This window comes from Ovis canadensis, chromosome 11 (assembly GCF_042477335.2).
Source record: "Ovis canadensis isolate MfBH-ARS-UI-01 breed Bighorn chromosome 11, ARS-UI_OviCan_v2, whole genome shotgun sequence".
NCBI classification, from domain to species: Eukaryota; Metazoa; Chordata; class Mammalia; order Artiodactyla; family Bovidae; genus Ovis; species Ovis canadensis.
The window spans coordinates 61,149,677-61,170,860 of NC_091255.1; the positions used below are offsets into that span (position 1 = coordinate 61,149,677).

The 21,184-nt window shown below is 51.8% G+C and overlaps 1 protein-coding gene across 7 annotated transcripts in view; it reads left to right on the forward strand.

The window, feature by feature from the left end:
• Positions 1-21,184, forward strand: part of RBFOX3 (RNA binding fox-1 homolog 3) — a 433,842-nt gene that overhangs the window by 221,985 nt on the left and 190,673 nt on the right. For all 7 annotated transcript variants that reach the window (XM_069543863.1, XM_069543862.1, XM_069543859.1 and 4 more), the window contains one exon: positions 12,165-12,272. The gene's annotated coding sequence lies outside the window, so the exon portion shown is untranslated. The remainder of the gene's footprint in view (positions 1-12,164; positions 12,273-21,184) is intronic.

The window sequence follows — 21,184 nt, forward strand, 5'->3', positions numbered from 1 at the left end:
CACCAAAGGCAGCCTGTCCAGAGCCACCACCAGCTCATGGCAGAACTGCTTCTCTGTGCTCCCTCCTGGGCATGACAGCCACCAAACCCCCACAGCCAGTGACTCTGAGCCCCCTGAAGGGAGATCCAGAGTGGGAGCGGGAATGCCCACCTACCCATCAGTCCCCGGACCTGACCCGCATGCTTAGGTGGTGTGGCAGGCAGAAGGATGCGGTGGAGGAGCCAGCTATCGTCACCGCAGCAGGCGGCATCCCCCTCTCCCCCCGTGAGGGGCTCAGCAAGAAGTGGGCTTCCTCTCTGCAGCTCCCACAGAGGCACTTGAGTGATTCCGCTCCTTCTAGAAGTGGGCACCTGAAGATCTGCAGATAGCCTAGAAATGCAAGATCCTGAGTTCTCGTCCTGCCCCGCCAGCTTGACAGCACAAGGTCCAAACAGTTGGTCTCCTTTCGCCGTGTGCATCTGTGCACTAATGAAGCCTGGCTTGGGCTCACGTTGGTGGATCGCTCCACGCACCACCGGCCATGGGCAGAACATGCCACTCTCACCAGCTCTCAGCAAGCAGTCGTCTCTGGCCGGGGCGGGGGAGCGCTGAGTGGTGGCATTGCCTCCTCCGCAATCCTGGCAGCACTGAGAGCAAGAAGACGAGGTGTGAGCGCCCGGGACAGGGAGGCTTGGAGTGGGGGTGCAGGTGGGCAGGCAGGTGCAGCCACAGGGTACCAGTGTCTGTCAGTGGCCTTGCAGCCACCAGTGCAGCATCTTTTCTTGGCTAAATGCACTGCCCTCACTACCACCCAACATGCTGGACTAAGAAAGGGGCTTAAAACCTCAATTCCTGATACAGTGGACACCTAGTAACCAGTTTCCATTCTCCATCCCAGGGCAGGCTTCTCTGGGGCCTACAGGGATGGTGGGAGAGGGACTGTCCCTTGTCTGTGCTGCAGCAATGACTTAACGCCAGTAGTAAGAGATGAGGGCTCCTGGGACCAACTCTCCATGCCCCTGGAGCCTCTGTGAGAAGTCCTGGCCCAGTGTTTCTCTTACCAAGACCTGGATATCATGGACAACAACAGCAGATCTTATATCGTTACACACCAATTCTGTGTCTTTCACACACTTTCTTTCCAATCCCAATGACAATGGAATCTGATGATAGGAGTCCCTGTTTGGCACCTACAGCACTGTGGCTTAGGGTGCCTGACAGCTTTGCCCAAGCTCCACATCCACTGTGTTTCCTACTTTCAAACTAATGTCTGTGACAAGTAAGCATGGGGCCGATTGTCCACACCCCGTGCCAGCCAATCTCATATCCTTCCCTGAGTGCTTTGCAATTGCTAGAGCTGGGAAGCGGTCTCCCAGGCACAGGAATCACTGCACTGTGCATTAACTTACGAAGCATCCCAGACCCCCTCTGTGGACCCAAAGACAACCCTGGGTATTCTCTCCCCTGATGTGTGGTGTAGTTGGGGCTCCACAGGTGCAGCTGGGGCTTTGAGACTGGTGAACCTGCTTAGGAATGTTCGTCTTGGTGACTGGCTATCTGGGCCCCTTCCCTTTCCATCCCAACCGTTGGGCATCTCGTTCACCTGCTGTTGCCTTTGGACCCTATGTGACATGGATTTCGTCATTCCCAGGAAAACAAGTTTCATTTAGGAGCCAGGTCCTTAGCTCTTCCCTCAGCTCCACTGCCCCCGGTTGGGTCCGCTCCACATGGGGAAGCAAACTAACTTTTATTAAGAGCTTGCTAGGTGCCAGGCTCTGTGCTGGGAACTGTGCCTGGGCACACTGCCTGGGCCAACTCATTGAGTGGCTTGGCATGTTCTGCCAGCCCTTCAGCATTACAGTCTCGGTGAGACCATAACCTGCTTGCCTTAGTTCCACGGCAGGCGCTCTGTAGAACCGCTCTCGCTCTCTTTCTTGGTTGGGGTGCCCTCTCCTCTCCCGCCCCCCCATATTTATCACTCCTTCTGAGACACATCATGAATCCCACCCTTGACAGCGTATGCCCTGGTATCTCTCTACTTGCACCCACCTCTTTTTCCCTTACCCCAACATTGTTCTGTGTCAACTCTTGCATTTTTAAAGTTAGTAATAGACACGCATGCAGATTTGAGAGCAGGTCACACAGGTGCGTGCTAGCTCCTGCATTAGAATGCAGATTCCTAAAGCCTTTTGGCATCCTCTAGTCTCCATTTCTCAGTCTCCCTGTGCCTGGTAAACACTCATCCCTGTTTTTCCTTCTCATCTCTGTCTCTCCCTCCCTCTCTCTGGTGTGTCTTCTCTGTGAGTCCAGAGGCCATGATACATTTCTGATGAGAACTAATTCACCTGCTCTTCATGGAAAACTTAGACCTGGAGGTTTCTTTGCCTGGCCTTAAAGTCGCTTTGTGTCCCAGCTCAGCTGAGTAGGTGTGTCAGGGCAGGGTCCAGAGGAGACAGGGGCCCCGAGCTCAGCGGCCGTTGGCTCCCTGAGACTTGCTGCAACAGCAAGAGAGTGCCTTAGGGGGCCATGTGTTTGGTTTCCTTCCCTGGTGTTGCAGAGTTGGCATTTTATACAAGGAAGACACAGGTGGGTCCCCAGGGTCCCCAGATCTTTGTAGGTGGGGATCCACCTTTAGAAGATGACAGGGTCCCTCTGTGCCCTGAGCTCCAACTCCTCATTTGAGCACAATAGGTTTTAAGCCCAGCTGTCTTTTTCAGCCCATCTGAATCTGAAACACAAAGGCCATGAATCAAATTGATACGTGGCGTTTCACGGCATGTGGGTATCGGCAGCGGTGGCGTGTGAAGGCTTCCTCTCCAGGGACCCCAGTGCACCTGTGGTGGCCTCCCCCAGTGCCTCCCATTACCTCTAGGACCTGAAGCTGCTGTAATGGAGGCTGCTGGCAGAACGTGCCAAACTCTCTGAATGTGCCGAGAAGGTGGCTCCCAGGGGCATGAGGAATCCATTTCCCGCTTACCTATTAGTGCCGGCGAGAGCCAGGCTGTGACACACAGAAGTAGGGCGGCTCCTCAGAGCCGTGCCTGCTGCAAACAGTAGCAATCCTGCTCCAGGATTTTAGGGGGAAAGACAGATATGCACAGAGCAGGCAGGCAGAGCTCACAGCTGTGAGGTGCAGTGTTTCTATGTTGAAGGCTCTATTGGCAACTCAGCAGCGGGCGGCAAGCAGCTGTTCTCCAAACGCACCCAGGGAAGGTGGTGGGGAGTGCTCTCAGGGCTCCTCGCGCAGGATCTGGGATACATCAGAGGAAGGATTTTCTCTGGCAGTGGGGTTGGTTTGCCAAGGGAGAGAGAGCATGGGGAATGCCTTACCAGGAAGCATTTTAAAATTGTACCAATTCTCTTGACGAGGATGGTCAAAGAGGGTCCCTGCCTCAAGGCAGGAGAATGACGGAATGAGCATCGTCAAGTCTGTTCTCCAAGCAGGAAGATCTGGGGTCCTGCTGGACAGCCAGGGCACTAGGGGCCCTTAGTCTGCTGCTGGCCCTGGTGGCAGGCTGTCTGCAGAACCTTCTTGTCCTGGGGCTTGGAGTCACAGTCAGCACCAAGAGGGACTCCGCAGGGAGTGATTCCCAGCCCTCTCCCCCCAGAGGTCACAGTCATAGCTGTCAGACCGCAAACCCACCACAGCCTTCTGGAAATGTGTCCACATCTCAGGAGCCACAGGCCACCCACATGGTCCAGCACCACAGGACACACCAGCCAGCCCAGGTTGCCCCCAGCAGTAATTTGCCCAGGGCCCTCCAGTGAGCCGATCTTCAGCTTTTTACCTGGAAACCTGGCCGAGGCCTCCTGGGTAATGGCTGCTTAGGCCAACCAGGGAGTTTGTACAGGGAGGTCATTGAGTATCTCCCAAGTGCCAGCAAGAGCCTCCCTGCTCTCTCTCCCTCTCCCGCCTCTCTCATTCCCAGCCTCTTACCTGTTTCATCTCTTCCTTTCTTCTGAGGCCCACCATCAAGCCCCCAGGTTCCCTCCTTTTCTGGGTGATGCAGGTCTGACTGCTCTTCCTTCCTGGCTCCAATATGTCAAAACTTCGTGGCATTAAAGAAACACGGGGAAAACCATCTGGGAAGTAGGTCATGTAAAAAAAACAACAACCTGCCTATAATTAAACCAGCTCCTTGCAGGGGGCTGTCTCCGGAAGAGCTGAAATCCAGCAATCCGGCACCAGCTTCCTCCCCCCACCTCCCCACATCTTCCTTCCTTACAAAGAAAGTCTCAAGATGCAACACTAGGCACACAATTTTCCAACAAAACCTCATCAGGCAAATAATGAAAACATCACGATGTTGGTACTTTGACTGCCTCTTGACTGCACTATTGAGAAAGGAAGATGGGAGGTGTGGTGGTGCAGACCGTGGCAGCAAGAGCTGGAGGCGTTGGCTGCGCTTTCCTTGAAGCAGACCTCCCCAGCTCGTTTGGCCTTGCAGTTTCGTTTTCTGGATTTTAAATGTGATTGGTGGTGTCCTCTGGGTGAGAGTTTCGGATGATCCATGATGGTCCCCTCCTCTTCCTTGTGGCCTCCTCAAGCCCATGCTGTTTTTCTTTCTGGCCACTGGGTTAGCAAATAACACCTGAACCATCCCGATGTTTAGGTACAGAATACTTTTATTTCACTCACGACAAAAATTAGTCCTTGCAAGAGACCAGCTGACAACTCTCAGGAGCTTCTGTCTCTCATAAAACTTGCTGACAGCAGGCAGACACTTCACAGGAGGAAGATTTACTAACAATGTGCTGGAGGTTTTTCTAATCCATGAAGTGATTGTTTTCAAAGGAGGAGGTGGTCGGGGGGAGTTATTTCTAGATACAACAAGGTGGTAAAGCTTAACTTTCATTCTCAGAAAAGTCATTATGAAACCAAGTGATTAAGACTTGGGAGTTAGTGTGTAGTGTGGTAACTGTCTTGCTGATGTAAAGGGCAAGACTTGTCAGTCTCGTTCAGTCTCTTTCCCTGCCAATAGCGTGGCCCAGATGGATGACAAGAATACCACACATGACTCACCTTGGCCTCATCAAAGACTGTGATTTTTTTAAATTAAAGATTGCAATTCTAACCACACACCAAGCTTCTAAACAGTGTACTGGTTATCCAGGAAGCAACTAGTCGATAAGGAGAAGTTGAGGGCTCAGGGACACCTTGCCAATTTGCAAACAATCTCAGGTCTATCTTTTCAACCCAAGAAGGCACAAATTTTGTCCCCTTTTTGGTTCCAGTGGAGAGATTCTCTTTTCTAGAATGCCCTTCCACACACACCAGTGTCGCTTTCCATATTTGCTCCAACCTTGATTGCCAGCGGAGTTCTCTGGGTGGACCCAAACCACCAGCCCTCTGAATGGAAGCCACGTGTGCTTACCAAGACCCCTGTCCTGAGTGAGCTCCCCAGCAGGGACCTCCCTGGATTGTAATAGCATCTTTGTTCCGAGTTTGGCGTGAGCTGAGCCAAGGCCTCAAATACTGTGCATTGACTTGACTGCAGAATCAATAGCAACTTCCTTATGGCCATTTTGTTTGGAGATAAACATCCAAAGTTTGATGCATTGGGTCTGGTTTTGTGGAAAGAGCGCAGACTTTGGAATGCGAATGACCTGGGTCTGCAATTTCAGCCAGGCTGCATGCTGACCGTGCGGCCTTGGACAAGTGACAATCCTAGTGTCCCAGCCTCTTTGTCTGAGTGATGGGGCAGCTGTTGGGGGGTGGGGAATGGGAAGAGGGCTCAGGAGCGAACAGAGGGGAAACAGCAGGCAGGCAGTTTGCTCCTTGTGTTAGCTCTTTTCTTTTCTTTGAAGGGTGTGCCTGTGTGTGCATGCCTATGCGTATATGTACATGAGCGTGTGTGTATGTTTGTGTATGTAGGCTGGGCAGTCAGACAGCTGGGAGCTAGGGTTGCCAGGTAAAAATACAGGGCACCTGGTTAAATTCTAACTTCAGATAAACAATGAATAATTGAGAGTATGAGTGTGTCCCAAATATTTATTGCATGATACATACTTATACTCAAAAAAGCCAAACACATTATTTATTGTTTACCTGAAAGTTAAAATTTAACTAGTCATCCAGTAATTTATGGAGAAGGAAATAGCAACTGACTCCAGTATCCTTGCCTGGAAAATCTAGGATCGCAAGAGTCTTAGGACTTAGTGACTAACCTCCCCCCACCCACCACCCCAGTAATTTGACTTGCTAAATCTGCAACCCTAGCTGGGACAATGTTTTTTACTCCAGTTGTAAAATGTGACTGACAGAAGCAGGCATGCAGGGGAGGCTCTGGTGGCCTTGGGGGAGGGGGCTGAGTGAAGAAGGGCACCAGATTGCTTTGCCCAGCTCACCTAGCCCAGATTCCTCAAGTCTCTGTTTGGGCCTGGTGACTTCTTTTTCTTCTTTTGTTTTGGGGGTCCTTCAATTGCCTCAGGCAGAACTCTGAGCCATAGACAGTCTTGGTTGGGAGAAAGGGCAACAGTCAAAGTTTCAGCCCAGTGGGGTTGTCAGCCCTGCAACTCGGGGCTGACCCTGAGTTTACACTGAATGTCCACTGAGTGGACATTCCACTGAACAGTGTCCACTTGGACTGCTCTCCATGCTCCACCTACCTGCTGACCCAGATGCGGGGCAGTGTTCTCTGGAACCTTATTTGTTTGTCTCATGGGTGACATCTGATCTACCTGAAACAGGACCCAACAGAACTCAGAGCAGTTGCCAGTGTGCCTGCTCCCCGCTCCCCACAACCGAGTCCTCAGCAAAACCTTTACACCTTCTCAGCCCCAAGATGCCCCTGCCCTCGCAGCTCTGTTCAGGCCCTCCACTCACCACCTTCACTAAACCACTGCCTGCTTGTCTATGCCCCGCCCTGGCAAATGACACCCCGATTCCGATTCTCCCAGCCAACTCAGTGGGTGCCGTCACCTTGGCAGATTCTGGTGTTGGCAGCAGGGGGCACATAAGGTGCAAAGGGGAACTAATGGTAAATAAAATAGCTTTCCTTCCCTGAAGACCCCTCCCAGCTCTGCCAGCTGACAGAGTGAATTGTTTTCAATCCAATCTCGGTTTTATTGAAGTTTCCTCCAGGGTTAGCTCAGGAGACTTCTCCCCAAGCCTCTTCCATGTGGCCTTATTTACCAGAATCCCCTCGACATGGCATTTAAGCGTCTCCATTAACATTTCGTGCATCTTGCTCATGGCAGGCATGGGCCCTCCGAGACCTCTGGGGTGGCCGGCACGGCGGCAGCCTGCAGAAAAGCCGGGCTTATTTTAATTGGTTCGAAACTGTGGCTGGCGACCACAGAGGGGTCCCTTTCCTTGAGTAATGACCTGGAATTTGATCACACAGCTTTTATTAGCTTGTAACGCAGAAAGCGGAACCATCTATAAGATCAGAGCCAGAGCCGGGGGCACGTCTGCCCACCATGGCACACTCAAAGCCCAGTCCACACTGGAGGACCTGGGCAAGTGTGCTTGCACAGCCCAGAGGATAAAGGATGGCAGCTCTCAGGGTAAATTGCCCTGGATGGACTTCTGCCTGTAGAGCAGACCTGCCAGAAAGCTCCCAGGACTCAGCCCCTCGTAATAGAACAGCCACCCTGCTGACCCCTCTTGTGTCGCTCTGGGTTCCTTGTCTGCGTGCAGATCTTTGCTTACCAGGGAGTGAAGAAGCCCTCTGAGCAGTCGGGGTCTTGTGGTACTCGTCCCACCGTGGGGAAACTCTGCTCAGAGGACAGTTGCTGGGTCACCCAGGCTCTGTGTCCTCCCCTTGCATTTTAGGGGGGAGAAGAATGTGAGAACCCAAGTTCTTGGAAACACAGATGGTCTAGACTCCAGAGCATCTGAAGACTGATTGTCCCCACACCCAGGACCCTCCTTTGGAACGCAACAGTTTCTGCTTAGGCTGGTGGTTTCTAAAGAAACTCTCAGTGGGCAGTAGAAGAGACAGTTCTAGACTAGTTTATTGTCCTTTAAGTGGAGAGAGAGCGGAAAGGGCAGATCTGATTCTTCTGAAGCCTCTATCACGCATGTCATTCATCTGTTCATCCACCCAGGCCACGGATTTCTGCTGAGCCACTGAGGGTGTAAATCACTGTGCTACTGCTGAGTACATGTGTCATCCGGGTCTCTCACTTCCTCAAGGGGCTTCTAATCAAACCATGCTTATCTCAGAAAATTTTTGGAGACAAAATTGGAAGGGGCAGAGAGTTAAGGTAAAATATAATAAATATCTATGTTTCTCTACTGCAATTAACAATGATTAACATTTAGTTATAGTGTGTTTTTTTTTTTTTTTTAAAAAAAAAGGCTTTAGAGATGGAGGACAAGTCCCCTCTGCACCCGCAGCCTCAACACCCCCACCCGACACCCAGAGGCAGCTCTGAGCATCAACTTGGTGTCCATCATTTTGTCCCTTGAAAACACACTTGCACACATATAACCATGAACAACAAACAGACCATAGTTCTCCCGCTTCTTAAAGTGCACATACGTGGCCTCTTTCTGCAACTTGCTTCTTTCGGCGTTGTATTTTTGCAGCTCCTCTGTGCATTTCTGATCCATTCCTTTGGTCTGTTGTGGAGAAATCTGTCTTAGGAATCTACGGCTTTGTCTTCACCCACTCTGTCCTTGATGAATGCTCTGGTTGTCCAGAACCAACAGCAATGGTATTGCTGTTGCAAAAGAGGCATGGTTCTCTGGGCTCATCTCCTTCAGCCCTGGAGATGATACCTGGTTGTGAGTGGCTGGTCTTAGAATGTTCCAGATCCTGCCCACAGCTCTCCAACTGTCTGGACCCGCCCGTGCTCCACCAGCTGTCTCGTCTATCCTCACTGAGATTGCCAAGCACGTTTACTTTTGTCCACATGAGAGCTGAGAAGTGGCAGCTTGCTACACTCTAAATCCCCTGATTCTTGCACACCTTTCCTCTGTTTGAGACTTCCCTGGTGGCTCAGACGGTAAAGCCTCTGCCTACAATGTGGGAGACCCGGGTTCAAACCCTGGGTCGGAAAGATCTCCTGGAGAAGGAAATAGAAACCCATTCCAGTACTCTTGCCTGGAAAATCCCATGGATGGAGGAGCCTGGTAGGCTACAGTCCATAGGGTTGCAAAGAGTCGGACACGACTGAGCGACTTCACTTTTCCTCTGTTTACTAGCAGGGCTGAGCCTCTGCCTACTCCTGGGGAACTGTGGGTTACTCTGTCCTCTACTCTCCCACTTGGGAAAGCAGTCTGTTCCCAGGAAAGATTTAGGGCAAGACCTGAAACGGTTCTACTTACTTTTAAAAAATTAAGAAAACCATTCGCCAATATCTGGACTCCCTGTTAGGCCCCCAGTGCCTGCACCACACCTCAGGAGTGATCACGACCCCTGAGCTCCCTGGCCAAAACACCAGGCAGCCTGTGTAGGGCCCCGACCCCTCCCTGCCCTCTAAGACTGTCTGTCTCTGCTGAGCCCTCAGGCCTTGCCAGTCTGAACCACATACCCTGGGATCCTCAAAGCAATCCAGGGAGAGGGATGGAGATGCAGGGAAGGGTGAACAGAGGTCTGGAGATGTTTGCCTTTGGCCGCAGAGTGGCTTCCAGAGGAGGTGGGAGAATTGGCAGGGCTGTCTCCTGGTCCAGGGGCCGTATGGTAGTCTCAAGCCTCCCGCTCTTCTCTGGGAGAGACGATGAAGCCACAGGGGCCCCCAGGGGTCACCGATGGAAGCAGTCTCTGGGCAAGTGAAGCAAATAGCCAATCTCAGCCCTGGCCTTGGCACTTTCTCTGCAGGAAGAGACTGGATGTCATGCCCTCCTTCTCTGCCCTGAAGGTGCCACCGGACCTTTTCCATTTCCCCGTCAGCCCCTCTCCCCTCCCCCAACTTATCTACCTGCCTGGGGCTCTTTGCCCTTTCCAGCCCCAGACAGCCCAGCTCTGGCCTGAGTCCCTGGGGCTCTGTCCTGGGGATTTGGGTGATCTGGGGTGGGAAGCGGTGAGGTAAACAGGAGCAGGGTGGGGTGGCTAAAGGAACAAGTGGGTGATGTGTGGACCCCAGGGCATTGGACCCACTAACGCTTCGTCCTGGCACTCATGCTTGGAAGACACACAGGGGCTCCTGTCCCCTCTCTGGCACTTTCCTAAACTAGCCCCTGTGGTGTGGCCCCACCTGTCCCACCTCCTTCAATGATCCTGCTTGGGGCAGGCAGGGTCAGGGCTGTGCAAGGGGCAGCTATTAAGCAGTCCACATAGCAGGTGGGGAAACCAAGTCTCCCAGAGGCCACTGTAGCAAGAGTGAGGACAGTGTGGCCATCACAAGCCAGGCTCCATGTTCCCTGGGCCTCCAATCTGCACCTTGGTGGGGGGTGAGGGGGTGTTCTAGGGTTCTGTGCCTCAGTTTCCCTCTAGGATCTCTGGAGGGGTTCATGTGTTACAGCAGGAAGAAGGCTCCAAGAGTCTTTGTGATCAGAGGCACAGCCCTGCCTAGGCCTCTGTCCTGAACTCCTGCCCCCTCTCCCCTTCCTGGGGAGGCGGGAGTGGCCCCTGACCTCTCCCTCAGTCCTCTCCTGTGTTTGCTCGAGAATGACCCGGCAGCAGCAGCAACACAGTTTATTAAGCCAACACAATCTTTTACGTACGTGAGCCCCAGAGACCCCTGAGGTCTGCATATGCTTGGAGGAGCTTCCAGGTCCGAGACTTGCAGGCTGCTTGGGACTGGGGGGTCAGGGGTGTCCCCATCCCAGGAAAGGTCCTGTCACCCTCTGTGTCCTTGCCCGGCCTTGAGTCAGGACGCAACTTGCTGCCCCTTGTTCTCTGTATTAGTCTTTTTAAAAATCTGCTCTTTTCTTGGTCTCCTTTCTCCCATCCTTTCCCGCCCCCCCCTCTTCTTTGTCTCTTGGAACTTTTCCTGGTGTGCCTAATTCCTGGGGGCTGCAGCAGCCTCGGGGACTCAGCCCCACCTCGCTGCACACACTCAACCCTGAGAATCGATTCCAAAAGCGATTAGTTACAGTACAGTAGCACTGCTAACTGTGGCATTTTGCTTTGCAGTTATTGATACATCATCAGAATTGAGAAGCCATCGGCAGGCAGGGGAAGGGGGGCAGCTGGGTGGGGGCACAGGGGAGGGGCGCGTGGGGACGACTGTCCTGCAAATGCAGGGAGCCTGGCTCTGATGGCAGGGTGGGTTTTGAGGCCCTGATAGAAGCGGGGGCTGGGCCGTCACATCGGAGACTCTGGAGGGCCAGGTCATTCCTGGCTCATTCTCAAGCAGACGACTAGGTCCTCACTGCCTCCTCCTCCCTCCTGCTTTAATACCATTGCTGGGGCACAGCTCCTTCCCTGGGAGTGGGGACTGCGTGCTGGGCGGAGCAGGGGGTGGGACAGTGGCATTTCTGGTTCTGTGAGTGGATAGGGCTGATCTCTTGGGGTGCATGCAAGCTAGAGGCCCTGAACCAGACAGGGTTCTCCAGAGAAATGGAATCAATACTATCTATCTATGCATCTGTGCAGGTGTCTGCCTACACATGATGTGTGTATCTATCGACAGCTAGGCGAAGATACATCCTGTAGCCATAGAAAGAGGGTAGATCTCATGTAGAGATAGAAAGATGGAAGAAAGATGGAAGGAAAGAAAGGAAGGAAGGAAGGAGATTTGTTTTAAGGCATTGGCTTCCGTGGCTGGTTTGGTGAGCCCCACAGGTTTTGATGAGAGAGGTTCAATGTGTACATAAACTGCAAGGTCAGCCCCAGGCGGAGCCCCTGGTCAGCCCCACGCCTCTGGAATCTAAGCTGGTGCTGGGGAACTGCAGTGGTAATGGGGTGATGCTAATGATTTACCCCTCAATCTGGCTCTGTTGACCTGAGTGAAGAGTTGAGGCCCGAGTTGGGGATGGGTGACACGGACCCTCCCACCATCGGTCTGGCCACGGTCAGCTGGACCCCTGGCGTCCCCAGGACTGGTCTGAGTCTCACTGCAGGGGAGCAGAGCTGGGAGCGGCTGCCGTTGTGAAGGGGTAAGCGGGGACGCCTCATTATAACTCCCCCAGCCTAATGTTTTCCAGTCGCAGTGTTCAAAGGATGCGGTTCCCATGACACTCTGTCCTGTGATATTTTTAATCAAGAGCGCGGGAGAGCGTGTGTCTGATGCACTCCAGATAGTCAGAGATGGAAATGGTTTTGTTCTTGTGTTTTCTCTTTTCAACCCAGCGCTAAGTCAGAGCTGCCTGAGGAAGACTCCACACGCATTTCCCTTGAGCTGGTCTGCAGGCCCCTCCGGCTGGGACCCTGTCCTAGGAGCTGCCCATCTGCAAACAGGTGCGTGGTCCCTTCCGGCACACATTCTGCTCCACCCGACCTGGTCCTCAGACCCAGGGCATCTCAGAGGCCCAGGGGTGCGGCTGGGGCGGGGGGACAGGGCACAGCAGTGTTGCAGTGAGGCCTGGATGGGGTCTCGGTTGGGGAGCCGTGGTCAGTAGAGAGGAGGGTCCACACTGTCCCCACCACTTGGCTCCTGGACCCCTCTGTGTCTTTCACCTGCCCTCACCCTGCCCTCTCCCTGAAATGCAAATCAGTGCATGTATGATAGATAATTAATAGACTGATCAGCCAGCAAGGGAGGTAAGTAGATAAATAATTTTAATGATCCTTGGGTTGCCCATAAATTCCCTCACTGCCTTTTTCATTAAACTCTCTGTTTACAGGCGTCATTTATACTGCATGTCATTTTGCCGACCCCTCCCCCACTCCCCCAGCAGCTCCCACCAGGTCTGACCTGGGGTGGACGTGTGGGTGACGGCAGGTCCTTTCTCAGCAGGGCCTGGTCTGGCTCAGGTGGCGGCGGGGAGCAGGGCTGCGTGGCCACAGGCAGACCATGCTCAGCACCCCGATGCGGCCGCAGCCTATATTTAGGCAGCTCAGGAACCTTCATTATGCTTGGCACCTGTGCTGTGGGTCTGAGCTCATTGTCCTCCCCAGGGACAGCTTTGGCCTATTAATAGCCTTGGCTGAGGTTTCCTCATTGCTCCGAAGGGCCAGGAGAGAAAGTGGGTTAATAAATATAAAAGAAAACTCTCTCAAGAAGGCCTGGGGCCAAACTCTCTCCCAGACTCTCCGCGAACCTGGCTGCCGAACCTGGACAGGGCGTGAGGTTCCCTTCACCCTGGTCTCCTCCACCGCAGAGGCCCAGGGCCTGGGCTGGCAGGTCTGGGGACCAATGTGGAGAAGCGCTCCCAGGTTTCCATGGAGCTGGAATGGAGGAGGCCCTGGTGGGCAAGGCCACCACCCCGTGGGGCACAAGAGGGACTTGGGTGTGTGGCCTCTGTGCCCCTGGGAGGAGGCCAAGGGAGAGGACATCCTGGGCTTTCCTGCCTCCCCTCCTCCCCAGCATCTTGCTCCTGACCTTCTATGCCTACTCATCTGTGCATAGAAGAGAAACACTCTGGGTGGTCACTGGGCAAGATGCCTCCTCTAGACCTTGTCTTCCACTCCTGGGGTCCAAAGCAAGAACTGTTCAGACTGAGTTAGAAACACCTGTAGAGAGAGAAAGGATGCCTGGGGAACATAGTGGGGAGGACCCAGGGAAGCTCTCCAAGGACAGGCGTCCCTAGGGTCTGCTCTCAGCTGAAATTCAAGAGCATCAGGGGCATGCTGGCCTCAGCATTCCGGGCTGGGGATTATCAGCTAACACTGCTGAGGCCTGGGGCTAGGGACTGGTTAGTCCCTGCCTTGTTTATTCTCAATATGGTGCCATGAGAGATGTTCTTAGAATCTGTCCTCCTTCAGGTCAGGGGCAGGGTTCAGGGAGGTCATGGCCGCCGGCTTCTTTATGGCAGAGCCGAGACTCACAGCTGGGTGTGTGGCCACAACAGCCTGCTGCCTCGGGAAACAACTCCTGCCAGGAGTCGTTTGACTCCTTCTGGGTTTCACCAGTTGGTGAGTGTTTCACCCATGGGTGTTGCTGCTTCTGTGCAGCGGAAGCGCCCAGCCAGATGCTGGCATCTACAGTAGGCCTCCCGATGATCAGCTGGCCCTTCTCCTTGGACGACGGTGTTTGCCCAAGGCAAAGAGGGAATTTGGACTGAGCAAGCAGAAAGCCTTTTGAAGTTTCACTCAGTGGAATTAAAGTCTGAAAAATGGCCCAGCGGAGGCTCCTTGCCCTTTCAGAAGTTTGTCTAGCTCAGAGCTGTCCCGCCTCTGGTGCTGTCTGCCCAGCCCACACAGCCCAAGTGGGAGGGAGGGGGGCCAGGAAGAAGCAGAAAGGGCTGACAGGCGTTTTTTCCAAATGCTTCCTCCCTCTGGCAGTTCAGGGGCCTTCTGGAAGAGTGGCCACCCAGCCTGTTTCGATTATGTTCTGTCCAGAACCGGCAGACGAGGGCACGGGCCTTCCGCTAGTAGACAGAGGCGCCGGGAGAGCTCGTCCTTCTCCAGCCGGACAGCATCCCTCTTGGAGTCGCCCTGCATCTCCTTGGCCTTTCTGATTGCTTCACAGCATTTTTTATAGTCTCTCATCTATTTCTGTTTGGGGGTCACCAAACGGCTGGTTCCCCGTGATAGGCATCACAGCACGGCTGGGCCAGGCCTCCTTGTCACCCATCCCGAGCTCTGCAGCCCACAATACCTAGTCAAGGGACGTCCAGGGCTCTGTGAGAAGGAGCCTGGTGAGGATAGGGCCTCTCCACCTCTCCTGACAGGCCAGTTCAGAACATCGCGCCGAGAAGTCTCGTGCCTCTGCAGTGGTGACATTCACTGCCATGGTTGAGCCTCACCCAGCCCCATGGGAACTGTCCCCCCTTCCCCACTGTGCATGAGGGCCTCGCAGGGCTAGGAAGTGAGGGGCTGCCACAGGGACTCGTGTCTTCTGGGTCTTCTGATTCCTCGATCAACACGTGCCAGGTGGAAGTCGTTTGTCCACGAACTGTCTTGGAAGGCAAACATGCCTGCCTGGCTGTGGGCGTCTTGGCCCCAAACTTTCCTCCAGCAGGGGGTTGTACGGGACAGAGTGGCGTCCCAGGGGTAGGAGCCCCAGGGTGTAAGGAGCTGAGTGAAGATGTTGTCACTGGAGTTTTCCGTGTCCTTGGTTTGAAGTCAACTCTGGAGGCCTTTCATGGGGTTGAGCTGTGACATTGGGATGTGTGTGTGTGTGTGTGTGTGTGTGTGTGTGTGTGTGTGTGTGTGGTAGACACACTCCATGCTGGTGAGGATTTTTTTTTCTCAAAATTCTATTCCTAATCCTGGAATATGAAGGAAGTAGAAATAGGGCATTGCTGTGGTCCAGTTGCTGTGAAAGAAGAATGTCATGCACGTTGTATCTTGACACCCACAGAGCATCATAGAATGTCTGAGCGGTGGGGGAGAGCCAGGGAGCTTCTTGTCCATCTCCCTCCTTTTATGACCAAGAGGGAGACTGGTCTCTGAAAGGCCGCTGACTTACACCGGGACCCTCAGCCACGTGCAGAGACAGCTCTCTTGTATCCCGCCCAGGCCCTTTGAGGGATGCCATCACTGTTGCACTGAATAAGAGTAACTGCCTTCAGTGGCTAGCAATCCTGTGCCCCTGGTCCTCCCACTACGGCCGGCAGGGCGGAGGTGTGAATTAATTTCACAGAGGTCTGTGTGCTCCTGGAGATGTGTGGTCTGAGTGTGCTTTATCTGCCTTGTTTTCGGGAACTCATGTACGGATGTGAGAGCTGGACTATAAAGAAAGCTGAGCGCCAAAGAATTGATGCTTTTGAACTGTGGTGCTGGAGAAGACTCTTGAGAGTCCCTTGGACTGCAAGGAGATCCAACCAGTCCATCCTAAAGGAAATCGGTCCTGAATATTCATTGGAAGAACTGATGCTGAAGCTGAAACTCCAATACTTTGGTCACCTGATGTGAAGAACTGACTCATTGGGAAAGACCCTGATGCTGGGAAAGACTGAAAGGAAAGGAAAGGCAGGAGGAGAAGGGGATGACAGAGGATGAGGTGGTTGGATGACATCACCGACTCAATGGACTTGAGTTTGAGTAAACTTCAGGAGTTGGTGATGGATAGGGAGGCCTGGCGTGCTGTAGTCCATGAGGTCGCATAGTGTTGGACATGACTGAGTGACTGAACTGAGCCCCTGGGCCATGGGGCAGTGGGCCTGGTAGAGAGGGGTAAGGAGGGGGCCAGGTTTGATGATTGGTCAAAAACCAAACCGCCGGAGCAGCGCCTCCTGCCCTGATGGTGCCTCAGGCCCCCAGGGTGGGGAGAGACTGGCCACGTTGGGCCAACACCTGGTCACCCAGCCAGGGAGCTTCTTCAGTGTCTGAGGAATGAGTGTGGGATCTGTCCAGAGAAGCAGTGTGAGGCAGGAGCCAAATGAGAATGAAGGATCTGGTTCTCCCACAGACATGAGTGGGTGTGAGCACATCTCACTCTGAGAAGATGCCTCTGACTTTCAGGGTGACCTTGTGGCTGCAGCCCACGAGCCACCAACACCCTGGAAGATGCTCAGAGCCAAGAGTACGTGCCCTCTACTTGTCTCCCAGAAGCCCTTTCACCTTCCTCCCCTGGGGCTGCTGCTGCTGCTAAGTCGCTTCTGGCAGGGTCTAAAGACCTTCAATGGGATCCCCTTTTTTTCGCCTCACTTTTCAAATTAAAACAATCTCTTAGTACCTTTTCATTATTACATAAGTGACAGATGATCACTGTAGAAAATGCAGACGGGAAAAATGAAGGACGAGCACACACCCATAATCTGACTATCAGAAGCAACAGCTGTTTACACCTCAGTGTCTTGTCATCTTCCAGAGTTTTCTACACGTAACAGTTTGCCAATATATTTCACCCATAGGCATTGTTTCATAACTTGGGGTTTTGTTGTTGCTTAACAGTATTTTCAGGAACTTATTTCTAAGGCAGATATTTACCTTGTTTTTAATGACTGAATATTATTTCACTGCATAGAAGGACCATAATTTCCTTAACCAAACCCCTCTGGTAGGTTTGCGTGCGTGCATGCTAAGTCACTTCAGTCATGTCTGATAGTTTGCAACCCTATGGACTGCAGCCCACCGGGCTCCTCCGTCCGTGATTCTCCAGGCAAGAATACTGGAGTGGATTGCCATGCCCTCCTCCAGGGGATCTTCCACACCCAGGGATCGAACCTGCATTTCTTACGTCTCCTGCTTTGGCAGGCAGGTTCTTTACCACTAGCGTCACATGGGAAGCCCCTCAGATAGATTTATAAAGACGAAAACAGGCACTAACCGCTGATCCTATTTCCAAAACACTGCACCATGTTTTAAGAAAGCAGAAGATTAACTTTCCAAACAAGAATTAGGAGATGATCGTCTGCATTATCAAGACCTCTGCAAATATACCCTCCAAAGACCGTCTTTGAGAAATGGGCTTCCCTAGGGTCACTGCAGTTACAACATACCAACTCCCAGTTCACACCTGCCTGCACAGAGGGTGATGTGTCTGGATCCCCGTCCACGTCCCTTCCTTCATGGATGTCCTTCCCAGGTCCACAGAATGTGTGCGCAGGCGTGTCCACACACTAGCCGTGTACATGAATGCACACACACGACACACATGTTTACACACATACACATACATGTGTGCCCTCACACACGTGTACACTCATGCACGTGGACCCATGCACATACCCACGGCATCTGGCAGCTTTATCCCATTGTCAGCTGAAAGGCGGTGTTAATTCAGTTCATTTTTAATCACATCTATTTATCAGGTGGTCTGCACCCAGCAACCATTACTAGGAATAAACTATCATTTCTCTCTAAAAGATAAAGGAAAGTGGATATTGATGAGGTGAGTCTCGTCAGTGCTCCCAGCCCATGAGAATTATTATTTAATGAGACAGATAAGCCTCCGAAGAGAAACTGTTTAGGGACTTTTAATAAAACCAGGTTTGAAAAGCCCAAATACCCAGCCTGCAGGCTAGTGTCCACAGGCTTAGCATGGGGCAGGGGCGGGTCCCGTGGTGGTGTCACCATCCATGAAGTGATGCTATAAGCTGCCCTAAGAGCACTTTTGCCCTGACAAGTCTAGCTATAGATACCCACCCTCCACCCAGGCCTACAGCTTGCTCCAGGCCATTCAGAGGAGGGCAAGGCCAGGCCATGAGAGAATGGTGCCCACAGGGAGCAGCTGTGTGTTTATTCATATACCAAATGAACCAGCATAAACAGATTTCTGGTATATTCGTATTCAATTTCAGAATATATATACACAAAACATATGGATTGCTGTTGTTTAGTCTCTGAGTCGTATCTGACTCTTTTATGACCTCATGGACTGTAGCCTGCCAGGCTCCTCTGTCTATGGGATTTCCCAGGCAAAAATACTGGAGTAGGTAGCCATTTCCTTCTCCAGGGGATCTTCCCAACCCTGGGATTGAAACCTACACGTTCTTACCACTGAGCTACCTGGGAAGTCCAAAATATATGGATACAGATGTTGTATATATGCATTTCTAAAGAGTATATTGGATTGAAATTCACACAACATAAAATTAACCATCTTAAAAAGTGAACAATCTATATACCTCAGTTTCTTGTCTTTAAAATGGGTTAATAACATCTTTCCTGAAGGACTGTTGACAGGATGAAAGTGGTATTTGCTGTATATGGTGGAACCAGGACAGTGCCTAGTACATGGTGAGAGTTCAGTGGCTGTACAAATATTTTTAAATTTTATTTTTTAATTGCTGTGAAATACTTTCAACCACTTTCGTTTGAGCAGTTCAGGGGCACTAAGAACATTCTCATTCTTGTGCAACCATCATCACCATCCACCTCCAGAACTTTCTCATCTCTCACAACTGAAACGCTGTTCCTGTTAAACACTAACTCGGATTCCCCTGACCCTGGCACCCGCCATCCTACTTTTGCTTCTATCAATTTGATTGTTCTCAGTTCAGTTCAGTTCAGTCGTTCAGTCGTGTCCGACTCTTTGCGACCCCATGAATCGCAGCACACCAGGCCTCCCTGTCCATCACCATCTCCCGGAGTTCAGTCAGACCCACGTCCATCGAGTTGGTGGTGCCATCCAGCCATCTCATCCTCTGTCGTCCCCTTTTCCTCCTGCCCCCAATCCCTCCCAGCATCAGAGTCTTTTCCAATGAGTCAGCTCTTCGCATGAGGTGGCCAAAGTACTGGGGTTTCAGCTTTATCATCATTCCTTCCAAAGAACACCCAGGGCTGATCTCCTTTAGAACGGACTGGTTGGATCTCCTTGCAGTCCAAGGGACTCTCAAGAGTCTTCTCCAACACCACAGTTCAAAAGCATCAATTCTTCAGTGCTCAGCTTTCTTCACAGTCCAGCTCTCGCATCCATACATGACCACTGGAAAAACCATAGCCTTGACTAAACGGACCTTTGTTGGCAAAGTAATGTCTCTGCTTTTCAATACGCTGCCTAGGTTGGTCATAACTTTCCTTCCAAGGAGTAAGTGTCTTTTAATTTCATGGCTGCAGTCACCATCTGCAATGATTTTGGAGCCCAAAAAGATAAAGTCTGACACTGTTTCCACTGTTTCCCCATCTATTTCCCATGAAGTGATGGAGCCAGATGCCATGATCTTCGTTTTCTGAATGTTCTAGGGACTTCATGTGTATGGAATCATACCTTATCTGACCTTTTGTGTCTGGCTTCCTTCACTGAGCATAATGTACTCAAGGTTCAACCATGTTATAGCATTGCCAGAATTTCCTTCCTTTGAGAGACTAAGATTCCACTGTGTTTATCCACACCAGATTCACCCATTCATCCACCTATGGACCCTGGCGTTCCCACCTCTTGGCCGTTGTGACCCCTACTGCTCTGTGCATTTCTATTCCTCTGTCTTGGGGTGAGGGAAACTAAATTGACTTGGAAACTCACTTTCCAATGAAGCTCTCCTCTCCCCATCCTTCCCACACATAAAGACACACACACACACATACACACCTATGAAATCAATCTGCAGAAGACAGGCCTTTAGAAGGCGGGCTGAAGCCTTCCTGGGGAACACATGTTTGGGCATCTTTGAGGCTTTAGAACCTGAAAAGAAGGTACCCAAAGGAGACAGTTCCCCATGCCACCCCCACACCACTGCTGCTTTGTATGAGCCTTATGCAAAGGCTCAGGGCCATGTCACCCTGAGATATTGTCTTCTATTAACTGCTTGCTCAGATAGGTGCCAAGTCCAGGTACAGCCCAGATGGACGACTTGAGGGCCAGAGGGACCAGAGTGATGGAAAAGCTTAGAGCACACCCATGGGTCCTGACATAAGGGGAACTGGATCCTGGGGCTGGGACCCAGAGCACTCAGGGGGGGTTCTCCCAGGTCCACCCTGGGGGAAGAGTGTCTTCCAACTGGAGTTCACTGGTTGGGGCGTGTGTTCAGACCGCTGATGGGCAGGGGCTAGGAAGGGGTGGTCTGGCGACCACAGGATTTCAGGAGCTGATGGTGAGCAAGAAAGGCACCTGTTTCCCTAAAGTAACTGCAGGAAGTAGTTTCATGCCAAACACATCTGAGTCTTCTCTTTAGGATTTTGTCTATAAATGTAGCCACATAAGTTGCAACCTGCTGAAATGCCAGTGCTTTCCCTCCTAAGGCCCATTCATCTTCTCTGGAAACAAAAAACAATGTCACTTCCCCCTCAAATCACCAGGGTCTCTGGCTTTGAGTCATAGGAGGCTCCTGGTATTTCCCTCAGACCCTAAAAACATTGGTTTGGGGACTAAAACCCCTTGAGAGGTTGATCACCACAGGCAAAAGGATAATAATCACATAACAACAATAACGATACATGCTTTATCTGAAGTGCTTTCTCTCCACCGACCCAGGCAGAGTTCCCACTGTCCCGCTTTCTCATCCATAAATGACTCTGTTTGGTAGATTTTTCTGTATCTATGTCTTCTCTACATATGGATTCTCCCCTCCCTCCGGATTTTTGCCCAAAGTAATACGTTAATGGAAAAATCCAGATGAACACTTTTGCCAATCCAATATCAATGTAATTAATTTTACTTTGATTAAGGAACGAGAAACATTTTCATTGAAAATCAGCTGCAGTTTAGCAGGATCATATCTCCCATTTTTGAGTGATGCCACCCATGTTTCTTTCTGACTTCCATATCCACTGGATTCTTGGTGCTCCCAGAGCAGTGCTGAGCTGACGGGACCCGTGTCAGTCAGCTGGGGCTGCCATAACCAAGAACCACAGACTGGGCGGCTTACAAAACAGACATCTAT